Below are 20,713 nucleotides of genomic sequence, written 5' to 3'. Positions count from 1 at the left end.
AGGCCGTCGCCATAACCCACGCGGTGCCCACAGGTGGGAGAACTGGTTCGGGGCGCCTGAAAGCGCCCAGAAAACAACGGAAGCAAAGGGCGCACCAGCCCGCTCCGGCCGGAAGTGACCGGTGACCCGGGGCGCCAAAGGGGCGGCCAATGGTCACTCTGCGCTTGTTTCGAACCCCCCAATCAGGGGGGACCTGCCTGAGGCCCGATGGCAGGATCAAGGGATTTAAGTCGCCACTCTCCCAGCAGTGGACACAACTTCGTCGAGGAGCTGGGAGAGCAGCGCACCAACTCTACAATCGCAGCCCCACCCACCCACACCTAAGGAGCAGCAAAAGTCGCAGGGCTGGATGATGTGCAGGGGCGTTTGCGGAAATCAGTACAATGGTTGGCTAAGGGAACACACCAGAGGGCGGTGTGGAGGAGGAGGGCCACTCACTTTTCCATGCCGCACGGCAGGGTGAGGTGGCCACACCAAGGAGGGGAGTAGCATGAGGAGACGGCACTCGCGGCCCAGACCCGGCCGGACGGCAGGGCGCAAATGGTAGCGAGCTGGGGACCTAACTCCAGAGAGAAAAAGCTCCCCTCCACGACACGCAGAAGGCGTGGGCGACCAACCACTGGAACACCAAGGACTGACAAGGAGCTGGTTATACAGTGCCATTCACGAACTGAGGAGTAACACAAAAGACTGACACCTGTTCCTCACAAGATGGTGTCATAAGTTTATAGGACATGTATGATTTATGTGTAACTACCTGCAGTTCAAAAATGGAAAAATTGTATAACCATTATGTGTTCCAATATTAATAAAACTGCGGCCAACAACGACCACCACGGAGAGCAGGCATTGTTGGCTGACATTATTGGCTAGGAGGGCAAACGGGTTTTAAAGGGGTTGTCTTATTGGGTTCCCACAGAATGGGCACGTGCGGGGGTTATGTGTAGTGGTACTGCAGCTGCTGTGAGAGGAGAGGACCAGCGAGCAGCCAAGCTGTACTTCCTGCCCAAGGACAATCCGAGGGGCTGGAGCAGCGAGCACAGCCAGGTAAGGGGCATTCTTGAAGGGTAAAGCCCTCTGGCAACATGAGTGAACCGGCGGCAAGGGTTCCACTGCCAGAGTTGTGGACGATGACTGTGCTTGTGCGGCAAATAGCACAAGGCATGCTAGGATAGTTATTCTGAGATTATTAGTCGACAAACTCAATACCATCTGCTTCTTTCATGAACATTTTGATTTTATACAGAATGCTGAGACTCACTGATTTCATCCACATTGGGTGTACTAGGGCTGTGTTTGTAATATTGTATCAGTACGGCACCTAGCACCTCGCCCGCTTTCATGTTTTTATTTTAATTTCCATGGCCCCCGCTTCACGTGCTGCCATGCATATAACTTTAATATGCACCGGTGGCACGCTACGGGGCAGATCTACAAGAAAGTGCAGCAGCGTGGCACCGCAAGCCCTGTGGCTGCGCCATGCTGTGGCACTTTTAGAGCACAGGAATGCGACATATCTACAATGATATGTCGCATTCCTGTGCTCTCCCCAGCGCTGGCGCAGAAACAGCTGCCATGCGCCGGCGCAGGTACCCTTGCACCACGGTGCAAGGATGCCTGCGCCATCGGGAGATTGCTTTTGTGAAGGAAGGGGCCCCTTCCTGCACAAAAGCAATCACTGCAGGCATTTTCCTCTTTCAATGCATGCTGTAGATGCAGCGCGCATTGAAAGAGGAAAAAACGAGCTGAAATGAAAACATTTCTCCTCGTTTCACTTGGCTACGCCACCCCTACGGTGGCACAGCAAACTGACGCATTTACAGGTTTACGATTTCTCGTAAATCTGGAAATGCATCAGTGGGCATGGGTGTTGCGTGGGAACACCCACAGCAACACCCATGTCCCGCCTCTAATAGACAAAAAGTTGCGTGAACAGGGCCGATATTTACAAGCACAGGTTAAGTCACGCAGGGTGACTTTACCTGTGCTTGTAAATATCCCTTAGCAGGTTGCGCCACTGGTGCATCACGCAACGTGATGCACGCATGGGGCTTGTAAATCTGCCCCTATATGTTTTAGCACAGCGCCCGCTTTCATGATTTTTTTATTAAATTGATGCTATCCGCCGTCGCTCTTTCTCCACTTGTCCAGCAGCGGGTCAATGGTCAAATTGCACCGCTGCTTCAAACAGTAGACCCCGCGTCACAAGCACTGCACCCAGCCCATCAGACTGGGACATTTTTCTTCAAGCAGGAGTCTGCCCACCAGTTACTGCATGTGACATGCTGCAGCGATTCACATAGGGCGAGTGTCTTTTATGAACCAGCAGTATCATAAGAAAAAACATCGTGCCTCACGCAAGTGACGCTGCTTAATTAATCTCAACCTTGTTGATGTGATGTGTGTACACTAAGTGTGCTGTCCTTGGTTACGCTTTCACAGGCTCCGGCGGGAAAGGGGCGGAGAGGTTATACATGTTGCAGTAATTAACGCATTCCAAGAGGCAGCTTGGTCTGATCTTTTTTAGGTCTTTGAATTAACCACTGCATTTGTGAAGCAGCGTTTTTTTGTTGACGCTTCCGATTTTCCAATTACGAGACATATGAGGCTGTATTACTCCCAACATGATATTCTTTACAATGGGGCCGTTTTGTCTGATCGATGCATTTAGACATAGCTGCACAGCTGACAAGGAGCCCCCGCCATGTGTATCAATTTGCATGTGGTGAATTCTGAACCAGATACTTATAATTTTCAAAAGTGAACCTGCAAGCCCCAGAAAGCAACATGTTTTTAGATGAAGATACAAAACTGGTTAAAATTGTCACACACGACAGGAGGGCATCTGGCAACTGTGCTTGAGAAACATGAAACATGCTCAAGTGCATCATTCACTAAATGAGAAGAATGGAAAAAGTGTGTTTCAGAAGGTTAGTGCCTGTCACATTACCTAAAGGGAGTCCCTAGTCACTGCATGAAACCTACGTGCTTCTTCTTAGAAACAGCAGCAAGATGATGTAAACAGTCAAAAATAAACCTTATGTGTAATTTTACATCCTGCCATTAGCTACTGGAAGAAGTTCACATGCCATCTGCCAGGGAGTTTGCATTATAGGGTTGCACTACTGCAGGAAAAAAAAATAGATTCACTTCAAATACTAAGAAGCAAAAATACTTGATGGTATTTTTACAGTTTACTGGCATGTGTTTGTGGTAATAATATAAATTGGTAATTGCATTGACTTTATGCGTGTGTTCCAAAAAGAATAATTATAATGGCCCATCTATCCCTAACGCATTTATCAAAGTATCTACAACTTTCGTGCAGTGTTTGCTCAAAGACAGGCCTGTGCTAGACCTAAAAAATTGAGAAGCTGATAGCCCTCCATTGGGCATGCCTACAAGCAAGGTGTCCTGGCAGAGTATCGCGTTTTAGTTCATAGTTTGTCTGCCTGCACACCCTAGCATGCCACACAATTTAACTCTACGCATTTCCATTCCACACTACTTAATTTGACAACAAACTACATAACTCAACTCAACAACACAATTACACAACACACCACATACATCCAATCCACACCACAGAATTCCACATCATGCCACACAATTCAGCAGCAAACCACATAAACTCCACTACATACCACTCCACAATACAAAATGCCAAAGCACATAATCACACTCCATGACACACAATCCCACTCCACATAATTCCAGCACACTCAATCCCACATAATTACCATCCACATAGTTTTGAAAGGGCGAGATTTTGATCGATACCTCATCACTATTGATCCAAACCTCGATCTGGTCGACTGAACCTTTGTTGCCTGTCTTGGAGGATGAAAGTGCCCCTGTACCAAACCAGTTCACCCAAGAAAGTACTCTGCTCCCAAAGATCACAAACAACTTCTAGCTTTCAAAAGTTTATTGTAAAGATATGATAAGCTGCAAATACAGGCATCTCAGAATGAGATTCACGAGATACACAGGTCCAATTACATACATGTGCTCTCGGAAAGCCCTCAGACGAGCAACGGAAATCACTAACACAAGTTCTAAGAATAATAAAGCTATCAGCATTGACGCATATCTCTCCTTCATTTAAGTTGGAGGAAAACGCACAGGTTAGGCTGTCCCTACCCTGCTCTAGATGGTATCCCTACTTAACCAAATCCCAACCTAACAAAGGTGTCAGCAGTGAATGACCCCCAAGGGAAGTCACTCACTCTAAGTCTCTTGGTGAAAACCTATAGTTCTCCAGTCATGACCCCTCTCTGCCTACCCATCCGCTCTCTAAAGGGTCCTCAGGTATCTGCTCCAACTCCACCCAGGGGTGCTGTCCCTAATACAAAACAGTCAACAACATTTGAGACGCCCCTCGCAAGACGCCTCTCACGTGGTGTAGCTTCTGGCTTTTTCCATGCTGCTTTGTGTTGGGCCTCATACGTTAGAGTTGACCTTGCTTCTCAGACTCTTCTCCGGCCCGCTGATACCCCTTAAACATTCCGGAAGCCTCCTCCATGTCTGGGCCGCCTACTGAACAGACCTCTATTCATTCATTTATAATTGGATCCCCCCTTTCCTTGCAGACAGACATCTACTGCCAAGAACCCAACTCTCATAGACTTCCAAAAAGGCCTGCAACATTTCTTGGCCCAGACATGTACGTGTAAATCAATGTTAAAACATTTCAGGCCTATAATATTTCTCATCATGATTATAGCATTCAACTTCTTCATTAATTAAAGCATGTTAATACTCTTATTCTATTATTCAGTAAACATCTCTATAAATCATGGCCCATTTAATGCAATGACCAAAACATTAATACAATCTATGTCGTGAAAAGAAACACCTTCCCTTTTAGCTCTGGCCCTGAGGCCTACCACATTCTGCGTTTAACCACATACCATCTTACATTTTAACAGCTACACGATATGGATTCAGAAATAATCACATCTACTAAAATCATATAGTGTCACACATTTCTGTATTAGTTCCACTTCTATTTAAATCTCTACATTAGCTATACATTCAGAATATAATTATAGATACTATTAGCACTCATGGCATTTCTCCTCATGATTTGTGCTTACTACAGGTAAGTGTGATGCACTCATACATTTAGGTCAGTTTGCGCTCTCTCAGTTCCCCCCTTTGATGACCTCTCGGGGTCATCACTAACATTTAAACTGCAGTTATTGCTGGCATGATTTGTCTCTGCGCTTCCAGAGCCCTCAGACTCCTGTACTGATTATCTTGTATGGCAGCCAATCTCTGCAGCTGTTCTCTTTGGGCCCTTTCTGACCTTCTTGCTCTATACCATTTGTATACCCTCACCAATCCCCACAATATGATCCCACAGATCAATATTATGATGACAGGTTTTAGTATATACCACACAAAGCTTTTGCCTAAGGTGGAAATCCACCCTCCAACTGCACTCATTCCGTGGCCCACCTTTTCCCAGACATTTTCCCTACTCAAATCTTCGATCTCTTTGTGAATATTAGTTATGTTCCTAATAACTTTCTCAAGGGGCTTCGAATTGTCTGGAATGTAAGTGCAGCATTCCTGGACCTTCAAAGCCTTACAGACTCCGCCCTCTTTTGCTAGTAGGACATCTAACGCAAGACGGTTCTGAAGAACCATAGCCCTTATCGATTGCATCTCTCCTTCTACCAGCATTAAGGACTGAGCAGTGCTGGCAGACAACCTGTCGACAACTGTTGCCAGTCGTCTAATTTTAACATCATTAAGGATTACTCCCAAAAGAGGGAACATAGCTCCAAAGACATCTCCAACCATTTCTGCATCTCCTATATCTCTCCTTCCCCTCGATGATGTCTTGCCCTCAATGATCACTAAGTCTTGTGCATGATATATTTTGGGGAAGACAATTGCTAAGTAACATGATCCATACCAGTTGTCAGGTAGTCTCACATAGGCATTTCTTCCACATACAAAATACACATTTGGAATCACTTGCATTCCTTTCAGGAAATCCTTAGTATAGTACTCTATATTGAAAGCATGTTCACAGTCAACTTCTCCCACGTATACATTTTCATAATACGTTTTGGCTCGGTGAAGACATAGCTTTCCTCTCTGCGTCTTATCTAAAGCTATTGGACCACTACTACCCTTTCTCTTGTGTGCCTTCTCTTCCTCGGTCCAATCTGTTTTCCATTGTCCTGATTTTTTCAAAATCTTTTGTCTCCTGTAACGATCATCCACCTGCCCTATGAACTTCTTCTCGACTTCTGACACCTTGCATGTCAGGTTATTCCTACGGGCATGTGAAGTATCTAAGGTAATCCAAGGAATGAAGAACTTGGCCAATCTGTCTTCACTCTTCCAGTAGTCCCATTTGTTCATCTGCTTATAATTTGGGACTTCTGGCAACACTGAATCATAATTGGAGAAATAGTATTCAAAACTATCTCTCTCATAAAATATACTAAGCAATAAGCTACATGTAATGCCATATGTCAGCGGGAGGTGATGATATCGGATGCCTTCATCTACAGACGCCGGCAACTGCATGCAGACGTAACAATCCTTAACCTCCATGGCATCCACGTATTCATATAAGAGTTTAGCATAAGCATTTGACCTAAAGTCTCCTTGGGACCCATCTACGTGTAACCTACGGGCCTCTGCAGCTAATAACGCCTTCTCTTGAGTGTTTTCCCTTTTCTCACCAGCAACAGTAGGTGTAAGCGTTTCTACAGAATTCACATCAGTTACCTTTGCCTCTTCCTCATGTCCCTTTACATAAGAAATTGTTACCACTAAAGCTATTAATATTATCACTCCTACTATTAGTGTACCTATTATACATTTAGCTCTGCGGTTCTGGGTGCCGGCCTCCATTTCGTCAGACAATGTGGCTCTCTCTTATCTTAGCAAAAAGTTCTTTTCCTCCTTTTCCTTTACAGTCTCTTTTTAATCCTTTTGTCTTTAGAGTCCACACAACTGGAAGCTGACAACCTTCTTCGCAAAAGTCCTTTAACAGTTCAATAAAGACAACCCTAGCCCTTCTCCATCAACTCAAGGGAAGTTCCCTAAAATTCTCTGCTTCCTGGGCGCTAGGTAATCTTCTTTTTCCTGTTCACTTTATTTACAAAGTCCTTTAACAGTCTACTATCAAGCCTGTGCCTGCAGCTTCAATAGCATAGTTCAGTATTTCCAAACGAAGATTGTGCTCTTCATGTGCTGTTATCGTTGTACCAAAGTCGGGGAATTGCAATTCTGAAAGGAACATGTGTTTTAACTTGCTGAGGCGGGGAGGTCTGGGGAGCATGAATGTTAGTGACCCTTCTTGTTCGACTCCGGGTACCAACAGTCGTATTTCCACGGTGATAATGGGCTCAGAACTGGACACCACCACCACTCGGATCCTCCCTGTCTCCGGTTTCACAGACATTTGTCGCCAGATATGTCCACTCAGGTGTGGAGTATCTTCTGTTAGGCACACGCACTCTTCTTGACCTTCTTCGGTCGGGTGCTTCAGCGCCCTGAGCACCTTCTTCTGGGTCTGAGTCTTCTGATATCGGAGGAAGGGTTACCTCTGGAGTTGACCTCAGGCTAGAGCTCCTTCTTTGCGGCCAATTAGCTTCTCCACGTGCCCTTCTACTCCTTCTTCTTGTCTGTTCTCGCTCCCGGTCAGACCTGTCAGTGTCTGACTCGTACTCCCAGCTACTTTCTCCTTCTGTAGCGTCGTCTGTTTCGCTGTTGTACTGACCGTCCTCAGCTTGGTCAGACTCGTTCCCTGCTTCCGCTGGCACCTCTACAGCTTGGCTAGCCCCCTCTATGGCTTCTCGGTCCTCTTCTGGACGTCTATCCGAGAGAGGAGCTGTTTCTTCCCGAGGTGCTGGAACCCTTCGCGTATGTGACGCGTGGATCCAATTGGGCAGGCCTCCCACCTTCACAGCTGTGTTCGTGATCAGGATGATCTGGAAGGGCCCACGCCAACGAATATCCAAACAGCTTCTTCTCACATGTTTTTTCACCAGGACCCAGTCCCCAGGGTACAGGTCATGGCACGGGCCTTGGCACGCTGGAACCTCGGCAGCCTGCACCTGAAGGGACACAGAACGAATGGCGTCAGACAGCCCCTTACAATAGTCCAGGATCATATCATCTGTGATATTTAACAGTGCAGTAGTTGGGACAGATGGCAGCCTCATTGCTCTCCCCATTAACACCTCATGTGGTGATAACCCCGTTCTTCTGTCTGGGGTACTACGAAGGCTCATGAGAACCAATGGCAGGGCGTCAGGCCAACTCAGGGTCGTTGAGGAACAAACTTTGGCTATTCTGGCCTTGATCGTGCCATTGATCTGCTCCACAATTCCTGAGGCTTCTGGTCGGTAACTGCAATGCAACTTCTGATCAATATTCAGAGCTGCGCAAATCATTTTCACAAGCTCGCTGTTAAAATGGGTTCCCCTATCTGATTCCAAAAAGGCCGGCACCCCGAAGCGCGGAATGAGTTCCCTGAGCAGTAACTTGGCCACTGTGAGGGTGTCGCACCTACGTGTAGGGTATGCCTCAACCCATCTGGAGAACACACAAACAACCACCAGGACATAGCGGAGGCGGTTGCACCTTGGCATTTCAATGAAATCTATCTGCATTCGATTGAATGGACCTCCAGACCTTCCTATGTGGCTCAGCGCAACTGGTGTTCTTTTTCCTACGTTCAGCTGCTGGCAGGTTACACAACGCTGGCACACTGCTTCTGCTGCTATTCTAAACTTAGGATTGTACCAAGTCTGTCTAAACACTCTCAGCATAGCATCTCTCCCTAAGTGTACGGGACCATGTATGAGTCTAGCCATTGGACTCACCATCTCATTGGGCAACACTGCCTCTAGAAGCTCTCCCTAGTTGAGGGAACTGGGGCTGCGAGCTGCAACACTGTGATCTGTGTTATTAGCGTTATTAGCGATCTGAACTCGGAGCATTGGAGCGTTTTTATGATATTTTAAAAATTGCACTATTTTATCCTGGGGGGCTTTGAGAATAAGGGGAATTAAATCATAGGCACTCTGACACCTTAACAAACTTCCTAACACTTGCCCAGCCGCTTTTCAGCCGATACTCGGCGGCGGTGGGCGCCATATTGAGTGAGGCGGGGACAGCGCTCTAGTCGCGCCGTCCTCCCGCCCTCCTAGATTATTTAATCAGTCTCTTTCTTGCGCTCGGTGCCTCTAGAAGCTCTCCCTAGTTGAGGGAACTGGGGCTGCGAGCTGCAACACTGTGATCTGTGTTATTAGCGTTATTAGCGATCTGAACTCGGAGCATTGGAGCGTTTTTATGATATTTTAAAAATTGCACTATTTTATCCTGGGGGGCTTTGAGAATAAGGGGAATTAAATCATAGGCACTCTGACACCTTAACAAACTTCCTAACACTTGCCCAGCCGCTTTTCAGCCGATACTCGGCGGCGGTGGGCGCCATATTGAGTGAGGCGGGGACAGCGCTCTAGTCGCGCCGTCCTCCCGCCCTCCTAGATTATTTAATCAGTCTCTTTCTTGCGCTCGGTGCCTCTAGAAGCTCTCCCTAGTTGAGGGAACTGGGGCTGCGAGCTGCAACACTGTGATCTGTGTTATTAGCGTTATTAGCGATCTGAACTCGGAGCATTGGAGCGTTTTTATGATATTTTAAAAATTGCACTATTTTATCCTGGGGGGCTTTGAGAATAAGGGGAATTAAATCATAGGCACTCTGACACCTTAACAAACTTCCTAACACTTGCCCAGCCGCTTTTCAGCCGATACTCGGCGGCGGTGGGCGCCATATTGAGTGAGGCGGGGACAGCGCTCTAGTCGCGCCGTCCTCCCGCCCTCCTAGATTATTTAATCAGTCTCTTTCTTGCGCTCGGTGCCTCTAGAAGCTCTCCCTAGTTGAGGGAACTGGGGCTGCGAGCTGCAACACTGTGATCTGTGTTATTAGCGTTATTAGCGATCTGAACTCGGAGCATTGGAGCGTTTTTATGATATTTTAAAAATTGCACTATTTTATCCTGGGGGGCTTTGAGAATAAGGGGAATTAAATCATAGGCACTCTGACACCTTAACAAACTTCCTAACACTTGCCCAGCCGCTTTTCAGCCGATACTCGGCGGCGGTGGGCGCCATATTGAGTGAGGCGGGGACAGCGCTCTAGTCGCGCCGTCCTCCCGCCCTCTTCTCTCCCTCCCCTCTATATCATGTGTCAGGTGGCCAGACGGCGCAGCGGGCTGGCGCAGCGGGCGCGCCGGATGCGCGCCGAAGCCGCGCCTAAGCCAAGCCCGTCTGCGCCCGTCCGCGGCCGACCGGGGCCCGAGGCCAGGATCCCTGCCCAAATCATGGGTAAGATGCCGGACTCTAGTGGGAACGTCACTTATACACGCCGTAATTTGCTGGATCTGGCTGGTACGACGGCCATAAATACATCTGACTGTGCCCACATGGGTCCGATGGATACTTACGGCCCATTCAGCTGTCATAATTGTAGATGGGAATGCACCCCCACGCTGTCCCCCGTGACACTAAATTTACCTACAGTTCCCCTTAAATGCCTATACACGAACGCAAGATCATTACCCAAACATTCCACCTATATCTGGGATCTTCTTAATGAACATCAACCCGATCTACTGTGTTTATCGGAAACTTGGCTAGATGACCATAATATCCCTGATATAGTCACAGCCCTTCCCCCAGACTATAAGATATTGAATGTTAATAGAGTTGATAAAAGGGGTGGTGGTGTAGCTCTATTGTTCAGAGACCACCTCTCATGCAGGCAAGAGACCATCGTGCCGGCTGAAAAATATGAAGTCCTGGCATTTACTGTGTCTATGAACACTAATGTACTATTCGGGGGCTTTTTAATCTATAATCCCCCAGGTTGCACTTTAAATTTTAGTACACAACTACTTACACAAATCATGCCTGTTTGTTTGAAGAATAAGAATATCCTCCTTCTTGGAGATTTTAATATACATTTGGACAACAGTAGTAGCTCCCTGACGAATCTACTAGTGGAAGACATGGCTATCCTGCAATTATCTCAGAGAGTTCATCAACCAACTCATATTGCAGGACATACATTAGATTTGATATTCTCTAATATTGAATCTGTAGACATCGACCCTTTAATACCACTGTTATGGACTGATCATTACTTGATTACCTTTCGTATTAATCTTCCTATCCCCCAGACCAAAAAACACAATGTTTTTACAGTAAGCACGAGAAACTGGAAATCTTTCACAATTGATAAATTTAGAAATCATTTCTCACACCCCCCGTGCATAAGCACCAATATTCATGAGGAGATAGATCTCCTTCACAATAATATCAAAAATGCTCTTGAACATTGTTCGACCACCCAATCTCGTCATACACCAGGCAACAAAAAATCAGAGAGATGGTACGGACCTGAACTTAAGCTTCTAAAAAGAAATTGTACTTCTTTTGAGCATAAATGGAGATTATCCAAAACAGATGAGACCAAAGATAACTTCAGGAAAGCTCAAATACTCTATCACAGGGCAATCAGAAAGGCGAAAAGGGAATACTTCACACGTAGAATATCTGAGAATAAAAATTCCTCAAAAGAACTTTTTAAAATCGTCAAAGAATTATGCAACCCAACCAATCTCTCTCTTCATCTTACCCCCTCACAGGAAAATTGTAATAAGCTTAATGACTTTTTCTGCGAAAAAATTGATACCATCTATGCCTCCTTTCCAAATCACCGAACCGAAATCTATGAACAGGATGTACCAACCGTTGCACACACCAGCTGCCTTGGTTTCGGCCCGTTTTCAGAAGAGGAGGTAGAAAAGGTCATGCTTGAGGTCAAGTCGGGTTCCCCACTTGACCCTTGTCCACATCACATTTTTTCCCAGTTAACTCCTGTAATATGTCCAGCAGTTACTAGAGTACTCAATCTCTCCCTTAGTTCTGCTGATTTTCCTGATTCATGGAAACAGGCCCTAGTCACCCCTTTAGTAAAGAAGGCTGGAGCAGACGTAAACAATCCGGCCAATTACAGACCAATATCCCAGCTACCTTACTTATCAAAGGTTCTGGAGAAGTTGGTCAACAGAAGTCTGTCCACATTTCTGGAAGCAAATGGCCTGCTGGATGATTCACAGACAGGGTTCCGGACAAACAACTGCACCGAAACTACACTCTTAGCGGTGACAGACTGTATCAGAACCAAGGTAGATCAGGGTAGAACAGTCGCACTGATACTTCTTGATCTATCAGCGGCTTTTGATACTGTACCCCACAATCAACTGTTGAACATCCTGGCAGAGAAAGGAATACTGGGCAAAGCATTGGGATGGCTACAATCGTTCCTAGCGGATCGAACCCAATCAGTACGTCTGGGTGACTACACATCCCCTCCACGATTCATAAAATACGGAGTTCCCCAGGGGGCGTCGTTGAGCCCAACTTTGTTTAATGTATTCGTCTCCTCGCTGGCAACCATTGGCAAAAAGTGGGGCGTAGAAATGTGCTCTTATGCTGATGACACTCAGCTGATGGTCACCATTGATGGAAATGATGACTCCAAAACTAGACTCACGAACTGTTTGACCGAATTGGCAACTTGGATGCAGGACCACTGTCTTAGATTAAACGCCGACAAATCCGAAATCTTACTGTTCGGCAGAGGCACACAGGCCTGGGACAACAGCTGGTGGCCAAGTGACTTGGGTTTGCCTCCCAACCCCACTGCCAAAGCAAAAAACTTAGGTATTACACTGGATAGGGATTTATCCATGAAATCCCATGTTTCTATAACTTGTGGAAGGAGCTTTGGACTTTTGAAGTTGCTTAGACGTGTCTTCCCCTGGGTGCCAACGGACTGCAGGAAAACCTTAGTCCAGGCACTACTGATGAGTAGGCTGGACTACGGTAACTCTCTGTTTGTAGGAATGGCGGATTATCTCTTTTCTAAATTACAGCTGGTTCAGAATGCCGCTGCCAAAGCCATCTGCAATAAAAGAAAATATGATTCAGCTAAAAGCTGCATTCGTGAGCTTCATTGGCTCCCAATGCGGCAACGAGCCATCTTTAAGCTGTTGTGCATTTCTCATAAGGTACTCCACGGCACAGGCCCCACCATCCTACACGACAGGGTCAGATTTCATAAACCCTCCAGACACCTACGATCTATGACGTTAGGAAGAGCAGTCATCACCCGAGCTCGTACTGTCAGGATGGGAGAGCGGGCCTTCTCTCACATTGCGGCAACAAAGTGGAACGAGCTACCCCTTAAAATTAGAACAGATGACTGCTTTGTCTCATTTAAGAAGCAATTGAAAACATTCCTCTTTCCCAGGCCAGATCAATAATTTTCAATCAGAGCTGATGTCAAATCACTTGCAACTTCTTCAGCGCCGTGATGTCCTTTCAGGATGAATGTTAGCGCTTTACAAATAAATAAATACAAATACAAATACTGCTCTGCCGTCTGCTGAGACCCAAAAATGGGACTCACCCATTACACATCCTGCCTTTTCCCATGTTTTTTTTTCAGAATCAGGAGCATTTTCTTGCATGTTTGACAGTTCATCCCAAGTATCAACAGTTTCCAGTATCATGGCTAATTCAGTCCTTACATTTATTCCACCCACTTCCACCTCTGTGAAAGAGTACCCTTGTTCCGCGCAATACCGCGCAACTTCATCGGCATATCTATTGCCTTTTGAAACGAAGTCCTCATTTCTGGTATGTGCGGTGCACTTTACAACTGCGATACCTGCTGGGCATTGCAACGCCTCTAACAACAGGCGCACAAACTCTCCATTGCGAATGGGAGAGCCTGAAGAGGTCATGAAGCCTCTTTGAGACCATAACTGTCCGTAATCATGAACTACCCCATAACCATATTGGCTGTCGGTGTATATGGTGACTCGAATTTGATTGCTTGCCAAACAAGCACGTGTCAAGGCAATAATTTCGGCTACCTGAGCGGAGTGTACTCCTTCCAGGCACCCAGCTTCCACAACTCCAGTAATTGTACAAACAGCATAAGCTGCTCTCAACTGCCCAACTTCGTCTCTTACACATGAGCCATCGACAAAGAAAATTTCGTCTGGGTCGGTCAGTGGCTCATCTACGATGTCGGGTCTGGGTTTGGTGCATAGTTCAGTCACATCAAGGCAGTCATGGTCTGTACATTCATCATCATCCTCGATATCATTTGGGAGTGGCATCAAGGTAGCAGGGTTCAAAACAGAGCATCTCTTGAGGGTCACATTCTCTGCAGCAAGAATAACTTGCTCATATCGCGTGAGCCTGCTGTTGGTCAGATGCTGTGTTTTGGTCCTGGTCATCAACAGTTCAACAGAATGGGGCACGCACACCTCTAACGGGTGCCCCATGACGATATTTTCACATCTCTCAATGCTGACACCCGTTGCAGCAACGGATTTGAGACATCCGGGCAACGCTGCGGCTACTGGGTCTAAAGTAGCCGAGAAATAAGCAACTGGTCTACGGGCATTCCCATGGATTTGGACTAACACAGACAACGCGCAACCTTCTCTCTCACAACAGTAAAGAAAAAATGGTTTATTGTAATCAGGCATTCCCAATGCCGGAGCACGACACAGGTCCTCTCGCAGCTGTAGGAATGCCATCAAACAGTCTTTGTCCCATGGTACCGGATCGCTCACCTCCTTGTGTGTCAGTTTTTGCAAGGGCTTTGCTTTCAGTGAAAAGTTCACGATCCACTGTCGGCAATAACCCACCATCCCTAGGAACATCCTGACCTCTCTCTGTGTCTTAGGCGCATTCATTTTCATGATCGCCTCTATCCTGTCTGGTGACACCTTTCGTTTGCCTTTTTCTATTCTGTGTCCCAAGTACTGCACTTCTGTCAGGCAGTACTGCAATTTCCCCGGAGACACCTTGTGCCCATTGGCAGCTAGGTGATTTAACAAAGCAATGGAGTCCTCCCTGCAAGCTTCTTCTGTTTCTGACGCCACGAGGAGGTCGTCTATGTACTGGACCAGAACTGACTTCTGGGGCAGTACTAGACTTTCAAGATTTTTCTTCAAAAGCTGGTTAAAGATCGATGGGCTCTCTGTATACCCCTGAGGGATACGACACCATGTTAGGACGCGATTTTCCAGCTTAAATGCGAAAAGAAAATGGCTTTCTTCGTCCAGAGGGATCGAAAAGAAAGCCTGACAAAGATCGATCACAGTGAACCACTCAGCTTGGAATGGAATCTGAAACAGTATCACTGATGGATTCGGTACCACTGGACAACACGAAACGACTATGTTATTAATCTTTCGAAGGTCCTGTACTATCCGAAATTTCCCATTTGGTTTCTGCAGACCCATAATCGGGGAGTTGCATGGACTACCCACGATTTCTTTCAGTATTCCCTGTTTAATCATGGACTCAATCACGGGTTTTATGCCTGCAATCGTTTCTGGAGTCAATTTATATTGGGGTGTTCTTGGGAACTCAGCATGCGGTTTCACTACAATTTTCACTGGGTCCACCCCTTTGACCAATCCTATCTCTTCCCCAGTGAAATCCCATACTTCTGGTGCCACTGTCTCTCTCAAGTCCCAGGGGAGCTCATCTACTGTTAAAGTAGGATACAGCTCCACGCATATTCTTGAGTTTGCAACTTTGAAGTCTGCATCATCATCATTGGTCAATACCTCCACTCCCTGAGGTGTGCAATATATAGTACAATTCAATTTACACAACAGGTCTCTTCCTAGCAGACACACAGGACTTGAATCGCAAACCACAAACTGGTGCTCATCGCTGTACTTCCCTATTTTCACCTGTACTGGTTCTGTCAATTGGCTGGTTATTCTCCTGTTTGCGACCCCCACCACCTGTATGGTCTCTCCAGACATGGGCAGGTCTGGAACTGCAGCTGATCTGATCGTGGATCTAGTGGCTCCTGTGTCCACCAGAAATGTCGTAGGGCACCCTGCTACTTCTGCTTCCACATAGGGTCCCCTCTGGTCCACCTCCAATGCTGCCCCGAGGGTGCAGTCTTCTCTTTCCACTCTCTGTCCGGTTAATGGGTCCACATAATAGCACTCTTCCCCTTCTACAAACAGGGGCATTTGTCTATAGGTCTTACCCATAGACCCTACTCGAGGAGGTTGCGGGAACTGGGCTCGGGGAGGAGCCCCCCCTTTGAGCACCTTTCCTTGGTATGGCGTCACCCCTCTTGTAGGCGCGCTCTGGACCTCTTCCTCCTCTATCTCTTGTTCTCCTATCTCTACATTGTAGGGGCACTCGCGTTTCCAATGCCCCACCTCGTTACACTGGTGGCACCTAGTCGTTTTCTTCAAGGCAGCTATATCTAATCTGGGTCTAAAGGTGGAACTCTCCTCATTGCCCTTGTTCTGACTGTACTGCTTCTTTCCTCCTGTACCTGTTCCTTGCTGCTGTTGCTGTTGTCCCCCCTTCCCTGCTGCCTGCATCTGTACCACCATCAACTTTTCTTTTAATTTCTTAGCCTTGGAGTCTATCTCATCACAGCAGTACCTGGCATATCTCAGTATTTCGTCTAGGGGTTTACTTTGCCAACAAATCGAGTGTTGCTGAATCATTAAACTAATATCCGGTCTCAGTCCCAGGACGAACTTGGACACAAATTGCCCTATGTCTTTTGGATCCATTACATCCAAGCCGCTATACTGTTTAAACGCCTTCAGCAATCTCTCGTAATATTCGTGGACTGTCTCTTTGGGTTCCTGTCTTGTTCGGTCTATTCTGACCCAATCTATGTCTTGCATTGGCACTTTCTCTTTCAGCCAAGTCATCACTCTCTCGAATTTTGCCATCACAGTCTCGGACGGCCCATTAGTCTTAGCATCTCTCTCTGGCTCCGTTGTGGGCCACTCAGCGCTAACCTTGCATGCGGTCCACAGATCTCCTGGTACTACAATGTCAAACAGCGTGTTCAGATCTATCCATAGGACCTTTGAGATTTTTACAAATCTCTCCACTTGCTTGTACCACTCCACTGGGTTTTCCCGTAATTTGGGGAAGGAGGTGGTAAAAGCAGCTAAATCTCCCCTACTCCAAGGGACATGTACATAGTTCCCATTTGCGACTTCACGCAAAGGGTAAGCTTCTATTCCCTGCTGTCCTCCTGGTGTCATACCAAGCGTGCTTCTCCTGCCGGTCCCTTTCTTGGACCACCTCTCTTCCCACTTATCTAGTGCCCTCCATGTCCTTATTCCAGCGATCAGTTCCCTTATGTGCGTTTTCAGCCCGATCGTTCTCCTCTCATCTAGGTCCCGATCTGTATAATGTAGCCTGTGGTTACCCTGTAATGCTTTGGTTCTTGACAAGTCCACCATATATTTGCCTGCTAGTTCGACTAACTTCTCATGGACTGCTCTCGCTTTTCGAGTAATGTCCTTTGCCATATACAGTATTTCATCCTGTTCATACATTTCCATTCTTTCTAAAGGCAGGGTACCATCTACCATATCATCCAGGTCTGACCTTAAACTGGCGACATCGAGTCTCTTGGCTTTTATCTCAGCTCGCAATACGTCTTTCGAAGGGGGCTCACTGGTCTCCCTACCATCCCAACTTCGAGCTCTACGTTTGGGCTCGGGAGAGTTAAAGGGTGCCCTCCCTTGCTCCCATCTCTCCAGGTCCCATGCTCGGCCATCCGATCTTGGAAGGTGATGGAACACGGGCCTGTTACCCCTACTCTTGCTCTGCCCACTCTCTTCTTCTTCTCTCCTCTCACCGCACACCTCTCTGTTATTTTCCCTCTGGTCGCTACTCTCTCTTTGCCTAGTATCGCTCAGTATCCGATACGATCCTTCCTGGTTCCCCATATTCCCTGGGCTGCGCTCATTTCCGTCATCACAGGGACTATGGTGCGACCTCTCACAACTCCCATTCAGTTCTCTGGTGCCGGGCACACAGTGTGGACACTTAAAACTGTTTCTGTACTCTTGCGCTCTCCTCTCCTCTTCACTGAGTATTGGGCGCGCCACCCCTCCACTCCCGGGGCCCCCGTTTTCCAGGTCTGTTCTATCTCCTCTCCGGGCCCAATGGGTGACTCCCCTACTCTCTCTTTCTCTACAGTCCCACTCCGGGCTGCTCTCCCCAGCCCCGCAGTGAGTCCGAGCTCGGCTGTCCTGACTTTCCCTTTCAGCTTCCGCAGCTATGATGCTCTTTTGAGCCTTCACTGCCTCATCCCACTGCTTCATGTACTCATTTAGCTCTTGAAAGGATTTTCGTCCAGATCCCCTCAGATCCATTGGCCATCTAGGGCCCCCAGGATCTCCTCCTGGGTCCCCTGCTGTGTGCATCGGGGTGCTCCACTCTCTCGGTATCGGCATCTGACTTGGGGAATTGATCGTATCGTTCCTTCTTGCCTTCTCTGCTCTTTCTCTGTCCTTCCGTACCCGTTCTTCCCCTCTTGCTCTCTCTTGGTCATATATCGATATTATAGGACCTATGGTAACAGGTACCTGTAGTGCATCTGGTAATGCGTAGGATGTGGCGCTTTCCGTTTCCGGCGCTCTTTGTACCACAAACCTCCCGACTACCTGTTGCACCTGACTAGGCTGGGACAGCTCTTTCTTTGCCTCAGGATCCCACTCTGAACTGGGAAGCGGTCTATGCTCTCCTGCATTGCCCCCCTTTTCTCCTTCCGTATGCTCGACCTCTCCCCCTGCTCTATTATACGGGGGTGGCCTGTCTGTCAGTAATCTGTTTATCAGGCTGTCCTCTGTTTCGCTCTCATCATCTTCTTCTAGGGGGCTTTTATTTACGGGTACCTCTAACACTGGGTACAGTTTATTTACTTCCAGGTTATGCACTCTCCATCTTTTAGCATCCGCATCCCACCTGGCATCCTGCACTGCCCTTACCGATCGTTTCACCCTTTCTTGTCGTCTGTTCATATTCTTTTCATGCGCTGCCCTAACCCATGCTTCAAGAGCTTCAAACTGGGTCGGTCTAGGCAAGGGTCTCATTGAGGTCATGACTGATTTTAATCGATGTAACACCTCTAATCTGAACGTCCCGTACTTCGGGAACGTCAGTTCCTCATTTCCTTCAGTAATCTTACTCCACTCTGATATCCAAAGGATCGTATGCAACCCAACATTCACTGCCATGTAACGAGCTGGCGTACCCTCCAGCGGGGCTTCTTCCCCTTCATACGATCCCCGCTTCTCTTTTTTAAACACCGCTCTCAGCCATTTAAAACACTTCATAATTATGCGCACAATATCCAGCTTCGCTACTCTGTTTACTTCCTGATGACAATCCACCAATCCTGTCGCGGCTTTGCTAGCTTGGCCTATCGCAGCGCGGTCTTTCTTCGGTCGGCCAATCACGTCGCGACACTTTCTGACGTCACTTTTCTCCGCTTCGCAGCAGCACCCCTCCTTTCTCAACTCGTCTCCCGGTTATGCATGCGTCCCATTCATACACCGAAAAATGACTACTTCCGACCAAGCGGTCACTTCTCTCGACTGTACGTCCACAGTCTATATGTAATTGTCAACACAACTGACGAAATGTCTATCGTCTCTCTGATAGGTTCCTTACGCACACAGTAACTTCCGACCAGCGTCCGTTACTCACGCACTCACTCTTACGTTCCCCCTATCTCGGTCTTTCGGGTGATCAATGGTACCTCATGACCCCCTTCACACTAGTTGACAATTACTCTGGGTGTCCGATACACCCGAACCACTTAAGCTCTCCTTGAACTTAAGATTTCCACCGGTTGCGCGCGCTCACAACCTGTTCCGCAGTCACTCTACAGACATTCAACTCCGCCAGACATTACAACATAGATACAATACAAAACACCGCAATCTAACACGCATAACCCTTTATACTCACTCTCGACCGATACTGCTGCTTTTTCTGTCTCACGTCATCCGGATCTTCTTCGGCGGGCGGTTCTTCCGATCATCGATCTCTAGGGGCCTTGGGGTAAGCTAACCTGGCCTAGGTCACCGTCCTCAAGAAGGCAACCATCCTCTATAGCTACCAACTGAAAGGGCGAGATTTTGATCGATACCTCATCACTATTGATCCAAACCTCGATCTGGTCGACTGAACCTTTGTTGCCTGTCTTGGAGGATGAAAGTGCCCCTGTACCAAACCAGTTCACCCAAGAAAGTACTCTGCTCCCAAAGATCACAAACAACTTCTAGCTTTCAAAAGTTTATTGTAAAGATATGATAAGCTGCAAATACAGGCATCTCAGAATGAGATTCACGAGATACACAGGTCCAATTACATACATGTGCTCTCGGAAAGCCCTCAGACGAGCAACGGAAATCACTAACACAAGTTCTAAGAATAATAAAGCTATCAGCATTGACGCATATCTCTCCTTCATTTAAGTTGGAGGAAAACGCACAGGTTAGGCTGTCCCTACCCTGCTCTAGATGGTATCCCTACTTAACCAAATCCCAACCTAACAAAGGTGTCAGCAGTGAATGACCCCCAAGGGAAGTCACTCACTCTAAGTCTCTTGGTGAAAACCTATAGTTCTCCAGTCATGACCCCTCTCTGCCTACCCATCCGCTCTCTAAAGGGTCCTCAGGTATCTGCTCCAACTCCACCCAGGGGTGCTGTCCCTAATACAAAACAGTCAACAACATTTGAGACGCCCCTCGCAAGACGCCTCTCACGTGGTGTAGCTTCTGGCTTTTTC

Source organism: Lissotriton helveticus, chromosome 3_1 (genome assembly GCF_964261635.1).
Source record: "Lissotriton helveticus chromosome 3_1, aLisHel1.1, whole genome shotgun sequence".
NCBI lineage: Eukaryota > Metazoa > Chordata > Amphibia > Caudata > Salamandridae > Lissotriton > Lissotriton helveticus.
This window is presented reverse-complemented; position numbering follows the sequence as displayed.